This window comes from Sus scrofa, chromosome 14, assembly GCF_000003025.6.
Source record: "Sus scrofa isolate TJ Tabasco breed Duroc chromosome 14, Sscrofa11.1, whole genome shotgun sequence".
Classification (NCBI taxonomy): domain Eukaryota; kingdom Metazoa; phylum Chordata; class Mammalia; order Artiodactyla; family Suidae; genus Sus; species Sus scrofa.
The window spans coordinates 105,298,254-105,314,499 of NC_010456.5; the positions used below are offsets into that span (position 1 = coordinate 105,298,254).

General features: G+C 41.5%; 1 long non-coding RNA gene across 1 annotated transcript in view; it reads right to left on the reverse strand.

The window, feature by feature from the left end:
• LOC106506098 overlaps nucleotides 1–16,246 on the reverse strand; it is a 56,532-nt gene that overhangs the window by 19,740 nt on the left and 20,546 nt on the right. The gene's annotated exons all lie outside the window — the stretch shown is intronic.

A 16,246-nucleotide genomic window follows, 5' to 3' on the forward strand; every position in this document is an offset into this window, starting at 1 on the left:
AAGAATGTTTGGGAGTTCCCGTTGTGGCCCAGCAATAACAAACCCAACTAGTATCCATAAGGTTCGATCCCTGGCCTCACTCAGTGGGTTAAGGATCTGGCATTGCCTTGAGATGTGGTGTAGGTCACAGACACAGCTGGGATCCCGAGTTGGCTGTGGCTGTGGCTGTGGCTGGCAGCTGAAGCTCCGATTCGACCCCTAGCCTGGGAACTTCCATATGACTTGTGGAATATATGCCGTGTGGCCGTAAAAAAAAAAGAAAAGAAAAGAAAGTTTGCTGGGCCATGCTGAGACAGTGGGATGCACAGAAATATTTTATTTATTTATTTATTTATGTATTTTAATTTTTTTTTTTTTTTTTGGTCTTTTTGCCATTTCTTGGGCTTCTTCTGAGGCATATGGAGGTTCCCAGGCTAGGGGTCAAATCAGAGCTGTAGCCAACGGCCTATGCCAGAGCCACAGCAACTTGGGATCCCAGCTGTACCTGCGACCTACTCCACAGCTCACGGCAACGCTGGATCCTTAACCCACTGAGCAAGGCCAGGGATCGAACTCGCAACCTCATGGTTCCTAGTTGGATTCGTTAACCACTGCGCCACGACAGGAACGCCCCTACACAGAAATATTTTAACAAACAGACTTTGCCAGGTTCCTCTCTCCTTACCACTGTAGGAGGTCATACTCTAAATATCTCACACCTAGTTCATGCTGTAAAGATCTATGGTGATAGCTCCCTCCCTGGAATGGTCCTCTGCCTAAATTCCTTTAGGCAGTGAGGGAGAAGATCAAAGGGTCTGTTTGTTTATTTGTTTAGTCTTTTGGGCCTTGATTGTTTTCCAACGGAAATGACTTGCATGCATGTCAAAGAGACATGTTTGGGGATGGCAACTTTTGCTCCCCTAAAGTAGACACAGCGCTTACCCAGAGCAAGTCCCCTTGGTCATACCCAAGCTGGGGAGGAGGGACAGAACACTGAGTTGGATGTGAAAATGAGGCTTCTTCTTGGACTGAAGTAGGCTATGCTTTTTAATATCTGAGTGTGACTAGGTAGCTTTGGGATCTGCCCAAGATGTCATTAAGGAGCAGAAAATAGGTGCTCCATGGATATATTAGTTCAACTGTCCAGATTTTCACATGCTCTGCTTTCTTAAAATAGGACACACTTGTATGCTATGGAAAATACATATAGATTGAGGCAGTGTAACCGAGCAGGGCCCGGGGGGCTCTTGGCACAGTAGCCGTTTTGTGTCTCCCATTTCTTATTGTTAGGAGATGGGCCTCATTTGGCCTCCATGACCTTCCCTGAATTCCAAGGGGCAGATTCAGACAGTTGCTGATCAGGGAAGGAAGGGGATGCAAAGACAAGGGAGGAACAGTCAAGAAGCAATAGTACAAGAGGTCCAGTCATGGAGCAGTAGAGACAAATCCGACTAGGAATCATGAGGTTGTAGGTTTGATCTCTGGCCTCACTCAGCGGGTTAAGGATCTGGCGTTGCTGTGAGCTGTGGTATAGGTCGCAGATGTGAATCAGACCTGGCGTTGCTGTGGCTGTAGCATAGGCCAGCAGTTATAGCTCCGATTAGACCCCTAGCCTAGGAACCACCACATGCCGCGTGTGCAGCCCTAAAAAGACAAAAGACACACACACAAAAAAGCAATAGTACAGCCTTGGGGGCAGGATCCTTGTTCCTTCTCAAGGGATACACGTAATCACATAAGCATCTTATTATGTACCTAAGAGAAAAGTTGTATTCCTTATACTTCTTTAGAAATGAATTCTTTAAAATTGAACAGCTTAGAGTCCTTTCCTGTGCTTCTGCCTGGCTTAATTGCACCCTATACACAATCACCTGTAAGCTAAACACCCTGAGCACAATTGCCTGTGGGTTAAAGATTATTAGCCCATGATGGTTTTCAGGAACTTTCTTAGTTTGTTCCAATCTCTGACCAATACGCCCTTTTTGCAAGTACCGTTATTCTAGGCAATAACCCAGAAGACCACCATCAGGATTATACAGAGATCTCTCTTTCTCTCTCTTTTTTTTTTTTTTTTTTTTTAGCAAGCGAGCAAAGTCTTTATTACAGGAAAGCAAATAGCTCCCAGGGCTGCTGGGAGGGGGGAGAAGACTCCCCCCCACTGTCCTATACAGGTTTTTATCCCTTAAATATGGGGGAGTACCAACTTGGGGTCCAGAAAGATGTGGTTTTCTCCCATTGGCCTTGCCCAGTTACCTATATCAGTCCTTATCTGATAGGGGTTTTAGGGGTAGAAATGTCCTGTAGTTCTTAAGGTTTCTTTGCCCCTTTCTTCTTGTAAACTGAGTCACAGGGGATTAGGGATTAATGTCCATCTAATGTCCATCTGGGCGTAGGTACACTCCCTATGGTAAACAAGTCCTGTGGGGATGTTACTCCCTGGAGCCCTTGAGCCACAAATGTTAATCAATAGCCATATCAAAGAATGCATCGAAGCCCATACTCCTACACTGACTACCTGAGTTAATATTCTGCCTCAATTGCCCCCTTCTAGAGTTGGGAGTCTAATGCTGAGATCTCTTGATGCTTGCTTTGATGACTTAGATCCCCCCAAAGAAAGAATGCATGTTTGCTCTGATCCTGATTCCTATCTGAAAACCCTTTTTCCTCCTTTTCATTAATGAAACTTCCACAGTTCTTCCCAATGGAGGGCGCAGTCTTTAAGTCATTAGCCTTGCTATGGCCTCCTTTGCCTGGCAAAGCAATAAAAGCTATTTTCTTTTCCTTCACCCAAAACTATATCCACGTTCCTAGTTGCATTTCGGTCCCAGTTTCTATTCAGCACTGGTGGACAGCGTTGCCTACAGAGGTGGACAGAGTGTCAGCAACACCAAGAGCAAACACCAGAACCAAGGCAAACTTCTACCAAAAAGGGCACCAGTAGCCAACACACATCATTTTATACTTCAGGATCCTATGCTATAAGACTCTTGGCTTCTTCTTTATCATTGACTACACAGAGTACATCAGTAACTAAATTGCTGATGGACTAATGAAAATGGTCTTATTTTCTTTTTTCTTTTTTCTTTTTTTTTTTTTTTTTTTGCTATTTCTTGGGCCGCTCCCGCGGCATATGGAGGTTCCCAGGCTAGGGGTCGAATCGGAGCTGTAGCTGCCAGCCTACGCCAGAGCCACAGCAACGCGTGATCCGAGCCACGTCTGCAACCTACACCACAGCTCACGGCAACGCCGGATCCTTAACTCACTGAGCAAGGGCAGAGACCGAACCCACAACCTCATGGTTCCTAGTCGGATTCATTAACCACTGCACCACGACGGGAACTCCTCTGGTCTTATTTTCTTAACCTTTCCATCAAGCAGGCAGTTGCTCCTCAAACTTTCCCTACATTTTTGTAATGTTCTAAATGTCATTTCTGTACATGTATCCAGCGAAATGGTGGTATGGAAATGGAATTATGGCCTTCTAAGCATTAACAATGGAGGAAACTAATTTGTTTCACATTAATTTAAATGAGTTTACATGTAAAGATGGTTTAAGCAATCATCCATTTTGTGATAGATGCTGACACCTACTGGCCAAATTTGAAATTAACATGTTGGAAGTGGAAGAAGTATTAACCACGCCAAACTTGGGCCGGCTGGCCTGCTCACAGGAAAGCCAGTGCCCTGAAACGGGTTGTGATGAAGGAAAGTGCGGGGCACCAAGCAAGGAGTCCTCAAAGCACCCGAACTCCCTGATGTGTTTCAGGAAAGCATTTTTAAAAGCTGAGTGAGGGAGGGGAGTGACAGAGTTTGTGATCAGCTCATGAACAATTCTCGGATGGGTTGATGGTGAGGTAACAGGGTAGTGTCACCTGATCAATCCTCAGGCTCCAGTAGGTCTGGGGCTGTGTGCACAGGGTCATCAAGTTAATTACTTCTTTCATTTGGTGGGGTTTTAGCAACCGTAAAACAACTCAAAAAAATGTGCATCAGATACTGTTATCTAGGTAATTCAGAGAGGAGCTAAAGCACAGGACATGAGGGGAGGGGTTTGTCCTAGGAAGGCCCCATGTGATCCTTCCTGCTCCCTTCCAGAAGGGGGAAGAATCCGGGGGAATGGAGGTGTAGTCCCTGAGAAACAGAAACCCCCAAATGAGAAAAGACCTAAGGAAAAAAAATCATGGGGTAGCTTCTGAAATGTCATCAGATTGACCCCAGAACTCCTGATTGGCCCATCTTAAACCCTTCTTCTCCTTGAGTTTTTCACTTGGTGTTTCAGGTGCACAGTTGCATTTTTAAACTAGACTTTGGAAAAGAACCACCTTCCTTCCACCAAATAGATAAGTCCCAGCATCCTTTTCTGGGCATTCTTGTGGGACCTGATCCTCAAAAGTATTACTGCTGAGACATTTTGGAGCCCTACTCTGTGCTACCATGTGAAATGCTTTAGAAGTAGACAGACCCTGGAGTCAGGCTAGCCAGGTTCCAATACCGGCTCTGCTACTTCCAAGTTCTGTGACTTTAGGAGTTCCTGTCATGGCTCAGTGGTTAACAAATCCGACTAGGAACGATGAGGTTGCAGGTTCGATCCCTGGCCTTGCTCAGTGGGTTAGGGATCCAGCATTGCTGTGGCTGTGGTGTAGGCCAGAAGCTACAGGTCTGATTAGACCCCTAGCCCGGGAACCTCCATATGCCACAGGTGCAGCCCTAGAAAAGGCAAAAAGACAATAAATAAATAAATAAACAAGTTCTGTGACTTTAGTCAAATGACTCTCTTTCCTCATTTTTAAAGTGGAGATAACAATAGAACCCACCATGAAGAGTTTTGGTGAAGTTTAAAAGAGCATACATGTGTAACATGATCAAAACAATGCCTGGTACATCCCAAGTGTTATTCAAATGTTAATTATTTTTTCTTGGATTTATCTTTACAACAGTTTGAAAGAAATACTTTTTTTTTTTTTTAATTAGGAAACTGAGGTTTAGTGTGTGAGTTAGAAATACTTTCAGCCCCTCTCCTACCTGCAATCTCCAGCACCATTCCTTTCCTTGCTCCTTCAGGACTAAGAGTAGTAATGACTTTCTACTATCAATACTCCTTTGTTGATCTCTTAACATGACAAATGATTATATGCCATCTGTTTCCCTCCAGAACCGGGACAAACACCTTCCATTTACTTTGTCACCTATGATACACTCTCTTACGGGGTCTTATTCTATTGAGATTTCAAGCTATAGCCTTGTCCCCATACATCTTTCTGGTATCCCATAATGGCATGTTCCACAGCAACTTTGCTATAGAATGAGGAAGTCTTGGGTTAAGGCATGCAATAGAGAATTATAATAATAGGCTTCCTTCACTAGTCTAGCCTAACATGGCTTAATCTATAGAGTCCAATTTTCATGGTTGCAGCTTTCATGGTTTTATCTATCCATGCTTAGTCTGAGTCCCAGTCCTTGAGCCTATCTTTCTAACAAGCCCAGCTTCTCTATCCTCTCCCTTTATCTTGCATCTTTTGCATCTAAGAAGTTTGCCCCAGTATAACTCTTACACACCTCTTTCTTCCTCTGTCTAAATTCCCCTACTACCTCCCATTCCTGGCTACTTCACTACTTTACTCTTTTCTCCTTCCTCTAGTCTATGTTTCTCTTCTTACTGTTTTCCTGGCTTGCATCTGGAATATGGCACCACTGCAAACCCACTTCCCCAGGTCTAGTATCTCAGTGCTTGTCAATCATTTGTATGGCATGTGAAAAAGTATTAGCACTGCTTCTGGATTGGAAGAATTAATATTGTTAAAATGGCCATACTACCCAAAGCAACTATAGATTTAATGCATTCCCTATCAAATTACCATAGACATTTTTCAAAGTAGAAAAAATAACCCAAAAATTCATATGGAAGCATAAAAAGACCCAGAATTGCCAAAGCAATCCTGAGGACAAAAATGAAACAAAACAAACAAACAAACAAAACCAAAGCCAAAACCAAAACAAAGCAGGAGTTATAACTCTCCCAGACTTCAGACAGTATTTCATTCAGTAATCAAGACAGTGTGGTACTGGTACAAAAACAGACATACGAATACATGGAACACAATAGAACGCCTAGATATAAACCCAGACACCTACAATTAATTAGTCTTCAAGAAAGAAGGCAAAAATATGCCAAAGAAGATGCCAAAGAAGGGTGAGGGGCTCAGAGAGGACACCATCCCAATCCCAACACCCAGCCCTGCTTCTATAAGCTGCCTTCTGACTCTTCAATCCCATGAGCAGGAAACTTGGATTTAGGAATATGAACTGTGTTAATAGAAAATGCTGGCTCTAAGTTATTGCAGAGAGTATGTCCACAGATGACTTACTGACAGTTAATGCCAGATTCGTGCAGAGAAAGATTGGTGAAATCTAGCCTTTGCAGGCAAGTGTTCCTGCAAAGCAGGAATGATCAATGTAGAAGTGGTGAGGGTAGGCAATATTCCCCAGGTCAAATGTTACAAATAGCGAGGAGTTCCCGTCATGGTTCAGCAGAAACGAATCTGACTAGTATCCATGAGGACACAGGTTCAATCCCTGGCCTCGATCAGTGGGTTAAGGATCTGGCATTGCAGTGAGCTGTGGCGTAGGTCGTTACATGCAGCTCGGATGCCACACTGCTGTGGCTGTGGTGTAGGCCAACGGCTACAGCTCTGATTCAACCCCTAGCCTGGGAACCTCCACATGCTGCGGGTGCAGCCTTAAAAGGACAAAAAAAAAAGTTACAAATAGGAAGCTGGTAGGCCAGACTCTGAGAGAGCTGTCCTGTTTGGCCTGCACGATATATTTTTTAATGTGATTAGTTGTCCGATTTCAACATCAGACTTCTGGTTTCACTTGAAAAATCTGGCAACATTTGGCCTGGAATCCTGCCTAGCAGCAAAATAAAGCTCCCACTCCTTGTTTCTTTGCTCAGCCTAGCCCCATGACCATTCAAGTTTGCAACCCCTGCTCTTTGAGATTTTAGGGTCAACTTTAAGAACATATTTATGAGTTCTCACTGTGGCTTGGTGGCTTAAGAACCTGTGTCCGTGAGGATGTGGGTTTAATCCCTGGCCTTGCTCAGTGGGTTAAGGATCCAGTGCTGCTGCAAGCTGCAGCTTAGGTTGCAGATGAGGCTAGGATCCTGCATTGCTATGCCTGTGGCATAGGCCAGCAGCTGCAGCTCAGAAGCTTCCATGTGCCAAAGGTATGGCTGTGGTTGTAAAAAGGAAAAAAAAAAAAAAAGATAAAAAAGAATACACTTATAAAATGTCAAAGAAATGATTAATTACAGCTTTAAAAATATTTGAAAATGAATAGAGGAAATATTTGAAAATGAATAGTTTTCAGATTGCATGGGTGTTATGGAAAGGGAAGTTCAACCTCATCAAACAGATTTGCAAAGTTGGTAAAAACAATTTAAATAAATATCTGAGGGAAGAAAATCCATCAATACATATTCATTGAGCACTTGTAATACCCTCAGCCATGTAATTCAATCCCTGCTCTGTTTGTCAACAACACTTGGCGCTATTTAACAATACTATATGTTTTAGTTATTTATTATATTTATTCATATCCATGTTTTACATAATTATCCACTACAGCTTAATAAACAGAATTCTATTTTTTGAATATAATTGTCCTTGACAACTTATTTTCCATATCTACTGTATTACAACATAAGCTTGCCAAGAGTAGAATTTTTTTCTTTTTTTTTTGGTGCCATTCCCCTAGCATAAGGAAATTCCCAGCCCAGGGATTAAACCTGTGCCACAGCAGCGACCTGAGCCCCAATAGTGATGATGCTGGATCCTTAACTTGCTGCTCCACAAGGAAATCCTAGAATTTTTTTTTTTAAACTGAAGTCTAGTTGATGTGCAACATTAAGTTTCAGGTGTACAACATAGTGATTCACAAATTTTAAAGGTTTTATTCCCTTTATACTTATTGTAAAATATTGGTTATATTCCCTGTGACGTACAATATATCCTTGTAGTTCATTTATTTTATACATAGTAGTTTGTATCTCTTAAATCCTTACCCCTCTCTTGTCCCTCCCCTCTTCCCTCTCCTCATTGGTAACCACTACTCTGTTCTCTATATCTGCAAATATTCTCCTTTTTTGTTATATTAAATTGTTTAATTTTTTTTAGATTCTACATATAATTGCTAATTTTAATAATTACACATATAAATATGCTAATTTTACTTAGTATAATGCCCTCCAAATTAATTCGTATTGTTGCAAATGGCAAAGTTTCATTCTTTTTTATGGCTGAGTATTCCACAGTGTGTATGGGGTGTGTTACATCTTCTCTGTCTATTCTTCTGTTTATAGATATATGTTGCTTCCATATCTTGGCAATTGTATTTTTTTTGGGGGGGGTGCTGTACCAGAGCATAAGGAAGTTCTCAGGCTAAGGGTCAAATCAGAACCCTATGCCACAGCCACAGCAACATGGGATCCTGAGTTGCATCAGCAATGCTGGATCCTTTAACTCACTGAGCAAGTTCAAGGATCAAAGCCAAATCTTCATGGATACTAGTTGGGTTCTTAATCCACTGAGCCACAATGGGAACTTCTGGCAGTTGTAAATAATGCTCTTAGGGACACTGGGGTGCAGGTATCATTTCAAATTAGTGTTTTCCTTTTCTTTGTATATATACCCAGGAGTGGAATTGTTGGGTTATACGGTAGTTCCAATTTTAGGGTTGTTTTTGTTTTTTGTTTTTGCTTTTTTTTAGGGCCGCACTTGGGGCATATGGAGGTTCCCAGACTAGGGATCGAGTCGGAGCTACAGCTGCCAGCTTCCTTCATAGCCACAGCAACAGCAATGCAGGATCTGAGTCGTGTCTGCGACTTACACCACAGCTCATGGCCACACCGGCTCTTTAACTGGCTGAGCGAGGCCAAGGATCGAACCTGCAACCTCATGGTCCCTATTCAGATTCGTTTCCACTTCGCCATGACGGGAATTCCTATTTTCAGTTTTTTTTGAGAAAGCCCCATACCATACTGTTTTCCATAATGGCTGCATCAATTTACATTCCCACCAACAGTGCACAAGGGTTCCCTTTCCTCCATATTTTCACTAACATTTGTTATTTGTGTTCCTTTTGATGATAGGCGTAGAATTTTCCCATCTGCTTTATTTGTAGTTATATCTCAGAACTGAGAATAGTTCCTGACACATATCAGATATTCAATAAAATCTGCTAAATGAATGAATAAACTTGTGAGCAAGGTAGTGCTACCCTGACAATCGTGAGGATGTGAGGATGCATAAGGCACCTCTCTCACATCCAGAGATCTTAGTGTAATCAGGGAAATAGGACATAAAGACAAACAGCAATAATGGAAGATTTGTATATAATTACACTGATAAATGCCTGAAGGAGACAAAATATTCCAAAAGTCCAGAAAGAGGAGAGATGATTTTGACTTGGGATAGATGCTCAGGAAAGCCTCAAAAAGAAGGTGGGACTCAAACTCGACTTGGAAGGGAGAGTGAGATTCATGCAGGAAGTAGGCAGGACATTTGAGGGAGAGGAAACCATAATTAGAAAAAACTAGCAAAGAATTTGATGACATCTTGTAAAAGCTTTCACTTTGTCACTTCATGGTCTGAGCAGAATTTGAATAAGGTATATATTCTTGGAGGTTTTGGGGCAAACTGACCAAAGTAGTGTTTTTAGGCATTCAACTTAACGACTTGGGGAAGGATGAATTCATAGCACATGGTATTGGTGAGACTCGCAGAGGCTAGGGCTAAACAAAAGAAGTCTGAGGTGGGAGTGGGGTGGGGGGGTCACAGCTTTATCATGAACAGTATCATTAACAGAAATAGAGAAATCAGGATAGGAGAGGCAACTGTTCAGGATTCTGATTGCAAGTGACAGAAACGCAATTTGAACTTCTCTGGACGAAAATAGAGACTTTACTGGTTCACGAAACAAAACTGCTGAAAAAGCAGATGTGACATGGAGTCTCAAAAGCATTTGGCAGCAGGAACTAGAAGTTCATCTCATTCTCCATCTGCATCTCTATTTCTTCTCTCTGGGTTCATGTCATTCATGAGGCTGGAGTACATCTGCCAGCATTTCCTAGGCTCACATCCTCCCTCTCTCACACCAGAGATGAGAGAGATGACAGAATTTGCTTCTTTAGTTCCAATTAGAAAAGTCCCTGGAACACTCTGATAGATTCATGGAGTCGCATGCCTACTTTATCTGGAGGGAAGAGGCAGAGTACTCTGCTTAGCAGTACCCACTAAAATCACAAGGTTGGCAGGTAGAGCAGTCTCTCAAAACAAAGGAACTTCATTTTCAAAAAGAAATGGGAGCACATGCTAGATAAATAAAGATGCTTACCACAGAGAACAGACAGTTATATTTGCTTGTTTTGATATTTAAAATTAGGTAAATAGGAGTTCCCGTTGTAGCTCAGCAGGTTAAGAACACAACATAGTGTTCTTGAGGATGCAGGTTCGATCTCTGGCCTCATTCAGTGAGTTAAGGATCTGGCATTGCCACAAGCTGTGGCGTAGGTTGCAGATGTGGCTTAGATCCGTGTTACTGTGCCTGTGGCATAGGCTGGCAGCTGCATCTCTGATTCAACCCCTAGTCCAGGAACTTCCATATGACACAGGCAGGTGCAGCACATAAAAAGAAAAAATAAATAAATAAAATTAGGTAAATACCATAAATATGAGATTACAGAATCACATAATCTCTGAGTTCTGTAAAATCTGATCTCACATGCTATTTAATATAATCATATTTTCGTAATATTCTCAACAAGTGATCTTCCAGCAGGCACTCAAACAATTTACTCCCTCTTTAAACCCTCTAGCCATTGTAAAATGTTTCTGATTGTTACAAAGCTGTTCCTTATAATCAGATAAAATCTGTTACCCTGGAGCTTCTACTAGTCAATGGCCACTCCCTCCTTTAGTAGTGTCCATAATGAATCTCTTCTATTTTGCAGGTGTGTGTGTGTGTGCGTGTGTGTGTGTGTGTCTGTGTGTGTGTCTGTGTGTATGCCTGTGTGTGTATGTGTGTTTTCCCCTGCCAGGGATTGAATTCAAGCTGCAGCTGCAACCTACACTGTAGCTTCAACAACACCAGGTTCTTATCCCACTGTGCCACAGTGGGAACTCCCTATTTTGCAGGTTTGAAGAGAACTCTCATGTTCCCCAGTGAGTCTTTTCTTCTCAAGCTAGGTCTCAATTTACTCCAACTATTTCTTATGTAGCATGAACTTTAATTCTCCTTGGATCTTTGTCCAGTGAACTTTTTCAACATTCAACAAGTATTTTCCATTCACTGGCTTTGTGTCAAGTAATAAACTAGATCTTGAGGATGAGAAAAACAGGTTACACTGCTATCCCACGGAAGCTTACAATCTAGGAGGATTGATAAATATTATATACATAATCACATAAAAATAATACAGCAATGATAGGTATTATAAAGAAAAACTCCAGGGTTATATTTTTTCCTTAAATTTCAGTTCTCAGAATCATGACAAATGATTCATGTATGGTCTTGACGAAGGTAATGAAGGGTGGATTAAAGAAGTCCACAAACACTTGCCACTGTTTTCAAAAGGTGGAATCCTCACCTTGAGTATGAACTTGGACTTGTGACTTGATTCTAATGAATAGAAAATAAAGCAAAAGTGATAGAATGCCACTCCAGGGACTAGATCATAAAAGGCACTGACGTTTCCTGCTTGCTCTTTCTTGGATCACTTGCTCCAGGGAAAGTCAGCTTTTATGTCATGGGAACACTCCAAAAGTCCTTTTTATCTTTTTTTTTTTTTTTTTTTTTTTTTTTTTTTTTTTTTTGCCACACTCACAGCATATGGAGGTTCCCAGGCTAGGGGTCTAATCAGAGTTGTAGCCGCCGGCCTTCACCAGAGCCACAGCAATGCAGGATCTGAGCCGCACCAGCAACCTACACCACAGCTCATGGCAATGCCAGATCCTCAACCCGCTGAGCAAGGCCAGGGATGGAATCTACAATCTCGCAGTTCCTAGTCAGATTCGTTAACCACTGAGCTACAACGGGAACTCCCAAAAGCCCTTTTTAAAAAAAAGCCAATGGTGAGGAACTGAGGCCTCCAGACAACAGCCCTGGGTACAGTCTTAGAAGGGGATCCTCCAGCCTCAGGCCGCCTTGCAAGTGACCACAGCTCAGCCAAAAGTTTTGTGGCAACCTCATGAGAGAATATAAGCAAGAAACACCCAGAAAATCAGTCCTAAATTCCTGACCATAGAAACTGAGATAACAAATACTTATTTTAAGCTGCTATACTCCGAGCATAATTGGTTATACTGCTATAGATGGTTAATACAGTAATCAAAGTATAACAATTGTATATCCATCCTGTGAAATAAAATTCATATTTTATGGCAAGACAAGAAAAATTTAAACATAAGAGATTCTTCTCTGCCTGTTGGCTGCCTTTCTCCCCCCATTGTGCATTGTTGTATCTGCATTATGTATCGACCAAACTTACTGCATTAGCAGGAATACCTGCTCAGCCATAAAAAGCAACATTCTCCTAGAATCTAGAATCGCGACAACTCCTTAAAAGATAACATTCCTTATGATTTTGTACAGGGTCACATGACCTACCATGATGACACTTAGATCTGGATCATATAAACTGTCAATAACATATCATTTGATGTACAGCTCTCTGTCTCAAAAAACTTTACAAACTTGCCTTGACTTCTAAGGGGGAGAATAGTTCTCAGAGCTTTCTGAGATGCTCTTCCTGGGTTATAATCCTCAAATTTGGTTCAAATAACATTTTTCATTTCTTTTGTAGATCATCTGGATTAATTGTTCTTCAACAACTCCTCATATTGACTATTATGACCGTCACATTGCCATGTTGATTTCAAGGTCAAATAATATTTCTGTTCTTTTCTCTTACAGTCTGTTGATTTAGCACATTGTTCTAGCATGTCAAAATCCTCTAGGAGTTTAATTTTCCTTCAAGGTGCTAAGTTATCCCTACTGCTTTGTGCCCCTTTATGGAAGGAACAGAACAAGAACAACAAAAACCCAAGGAACCAGGTAGTGGTCCCAGATTTGCCACTAAGTACTTGAGTGACAAGGAGAAAACCTTTCAATCTCCTTCCGTTTCAGTTTCTTCATGTGCAAAATGAAAAAAGTAATGCTGGTTTCAGGAAAGGGAAGGGAGGAAGTACAAGATTAGGTTAAGGGATTAATTACAAACTATGGTATGTAAAATGAATAGGATATATTGTGCAGCATAGGGAACATAGCCAATATTTTATAATAACTATAAATGGAGAATAATCTTTAAAAATTATGAATTAGTATGCTATACACATGGAGCTTATATGATATTGTAAATCAATCACACAAAGAAAAGAAAGAAAGAAAGAAAGAAAGAAAGAAAGAAAGAAAGAAAGAAAGAAAGAAAGAAAGAAAGAAAAAGAAAGAAAAAAAGGAAGGAAGGAAGAAAAAAAGAAAGAAAGAAGGCAAGCAAGCAAGCTAATTTCATGGGCCTCTGAGGGCTGAATAACCTGAGATCTGTTCCTAGATCCAGGATTTATGTGTTAAAATGGACATTTTTTCACTGCCAAGCATTTATTCACTCCCTGTCTACTAGTAACAGTACTAGAGTTTCTTTGGGGGGAACTATCCCTCCTACACTCTCAGTACTTGAACCCACCTCCCCAGCCCTAGGAATGGTGTTTAACTATGATGCAAGGGAGAACTCCATTACAAATGACTTTAAACCATAGAGATGTTTATAGTAACAGTGTAGGAGGTTTCTGGATTGGTTGAACAATGCAGAAGGTCTGGATTTCTGAGACTCTCTTGGCCTTCTCCTCATTGTCACACTCCAGCCTCTTCATTATCACACATTAGTTTCAAAGTAGGAAGTTGCTAGGTAGGGTGTAGGTTGCATACACAGGAAGACTAGTTTCTCATTTAATCAGGGAAGAACACTGTTATACCTTTGTTAAATTAATATCTCTTAAGCAGATCTCCAGGATGCAGGATGGTGAGCTGGGGTTCAATAAAAGACTGTAAGAGGAAGTGAAAAAGAAGTTTATTAATCACAGGTACTGGGGGAAGTGCATTGCACTCTTTGATGGGTCAGCGGGGAAGTCTAGACAAGGTGCAAGCAGAGGCAGAGGCACAACCTGGGGCACGTGCATTGATCAGGGTCTGTAGGTGGAGAGCTTGGGGTTCCCAAGCAAAGGCTGAATGAGTCCATTCAAAGAGCAGGGCTTTGGAAAGTTCCACAGGGGTCTTATCTAAAGGGGAGGGAACAAGGGGAAGGCCCTGGAAGGTGGGAAAGACTATTTATCACAATAGTCGGGAAGTCATATCTAACTGCCATTTACTTGTGACTCTGCAGGCTGTTATCTAGGGTATGGGCTTGTATGAGGGGACTAGTGTTAGTTTAAGGCTCCCACAGGTCACTTAATCAAACAAACTCGATGCCCAGGGAGCAACGCTGTGGAGTAGCTAAACTCTCAATAAAAATCTTCCCTGGAAGTCTGAAAGATCACCTCCCCTTCATTTCATTGGTCAGACTTAGTAACATGGACGCTCCTAGCTGGAAGGGAAGCTGAGAAATGGAGTATCCGGCGTTTTCAGACTCTCAGTCAATGGAGAAGAGAGCTAGAAAACACTGTTGGGTAGGCAGTCAATCAACAGTTCGTGCCATAGGTGAGCACATGACCTGGACTAGCCAATCAGCATAGTCCATCCTCCCATCATAGGATAGGTACATGGATGAATGGCTATACGATTCTCCAAGGAGCCTTGAAAGTTGGAAATACTGTGACCATCTTGCCACCAGTAGAAAGGAGTCTGCCTAAGACTGGTGTTGACACAGAGAGAGGAGACGAGAGGCAAAGAGAAGCATATTGACCTCACTTGAGTGCCTTGTTACTGACATTGCTAAGTCAGCTATACTTCTCAGATCTGTCAGTAATGTGAGCCATTAAAATCCCAAGCCCAATGTGTACTTTAGTAACCTGCAATGAACTGTTCCTCCCAGGATTCATACCTTGTGTTATCTCTCTCCTTGAATCTGCCCTCGCTCTCTGCCTTACTTTAACTGTGGCAAAAATGACATCGTACAAGTTCGGGGCCTAAGTCTTAAGGTTACAGATATTGCACTGTATAAGGAGTCCAACAACCCTGAGAATATCATGCTGTGAGAAAGTCTAAGCTAACCATGTGGAAGAGCTATATGGAAAAGAATTGAGGGGAGTTCCTGTTGTGGAATAAGTTGATTTGTGTCATATTTTTGATTCCATGTATAAGTGATATATGATATTTGTCTTTCTCTGTCTGACTTACTTCACTTAGTATGATAATCTTTAGGTCCCTCCATGTTGCTGCTAATGGTATTATATTCCTCTGTGTGTGTGTGTGTGTGTGTGTGTGTGTGATCTTTTTTATCCACTCCTCCATTGACGGACATTTGGGTTGCTTCTATGTCTTGGCTATTGTAAATAGTGCTGCTGTGAACATTGGGAGTGAATGTATCTTTCTAAATTAGAGTTTTCTTTGATATATGCCCAGGAGTGAGATTGATGGATTATATGGCAACTTTACTTTTATTTATTTTTTTTTAAGGAAACTCCATACTGTTTACCACAGTGGCTATACCAATTTACATTCCCACCAACAGTGCAAGGGGGTTCCCTTTTCTCCATACCCTCTCTGGCATTTGTTATTTGCAGACTAATGATGGCCATTCTGACTGGTGTGAAGTGGTACCTCACTGAGGTGTTGATTTTCGTTTCTCTAATAATCAGCGATGTTGAGCAAAAACAATTGTTTTCAGCTACTAAGGTATGGAGTAGTCTATTACACAGCAATAGATAACTGACATTCAGAATATGTTTTTCTTCCACTTATTGAGTTAGTTTTAGGTTTAAATGAAAATATTACATGTAAAAGTACCTATTAGTGCTAAGGATTCTTGCTGACTCCCAGTGACCACTGTTTTCCCACCAGCCTTGCTGAAATCTGGGAGCACTGTCTCTAGCATTGTCTTGATCTTGCAGCTTTGTAAATCACTAAAAAAGAATAAGATTAACTTAACTAGTGAGTTCTTGTTGATTTCCAGTGACTACTGCTTTTCTAAGTGGGTAAAAGATTTATTAAGTGGAACTTTCTAGAATCTTGCCATGGGGGGGGGTATAGAAAGCCACTTAAAACTCCATTTTGTCCATTA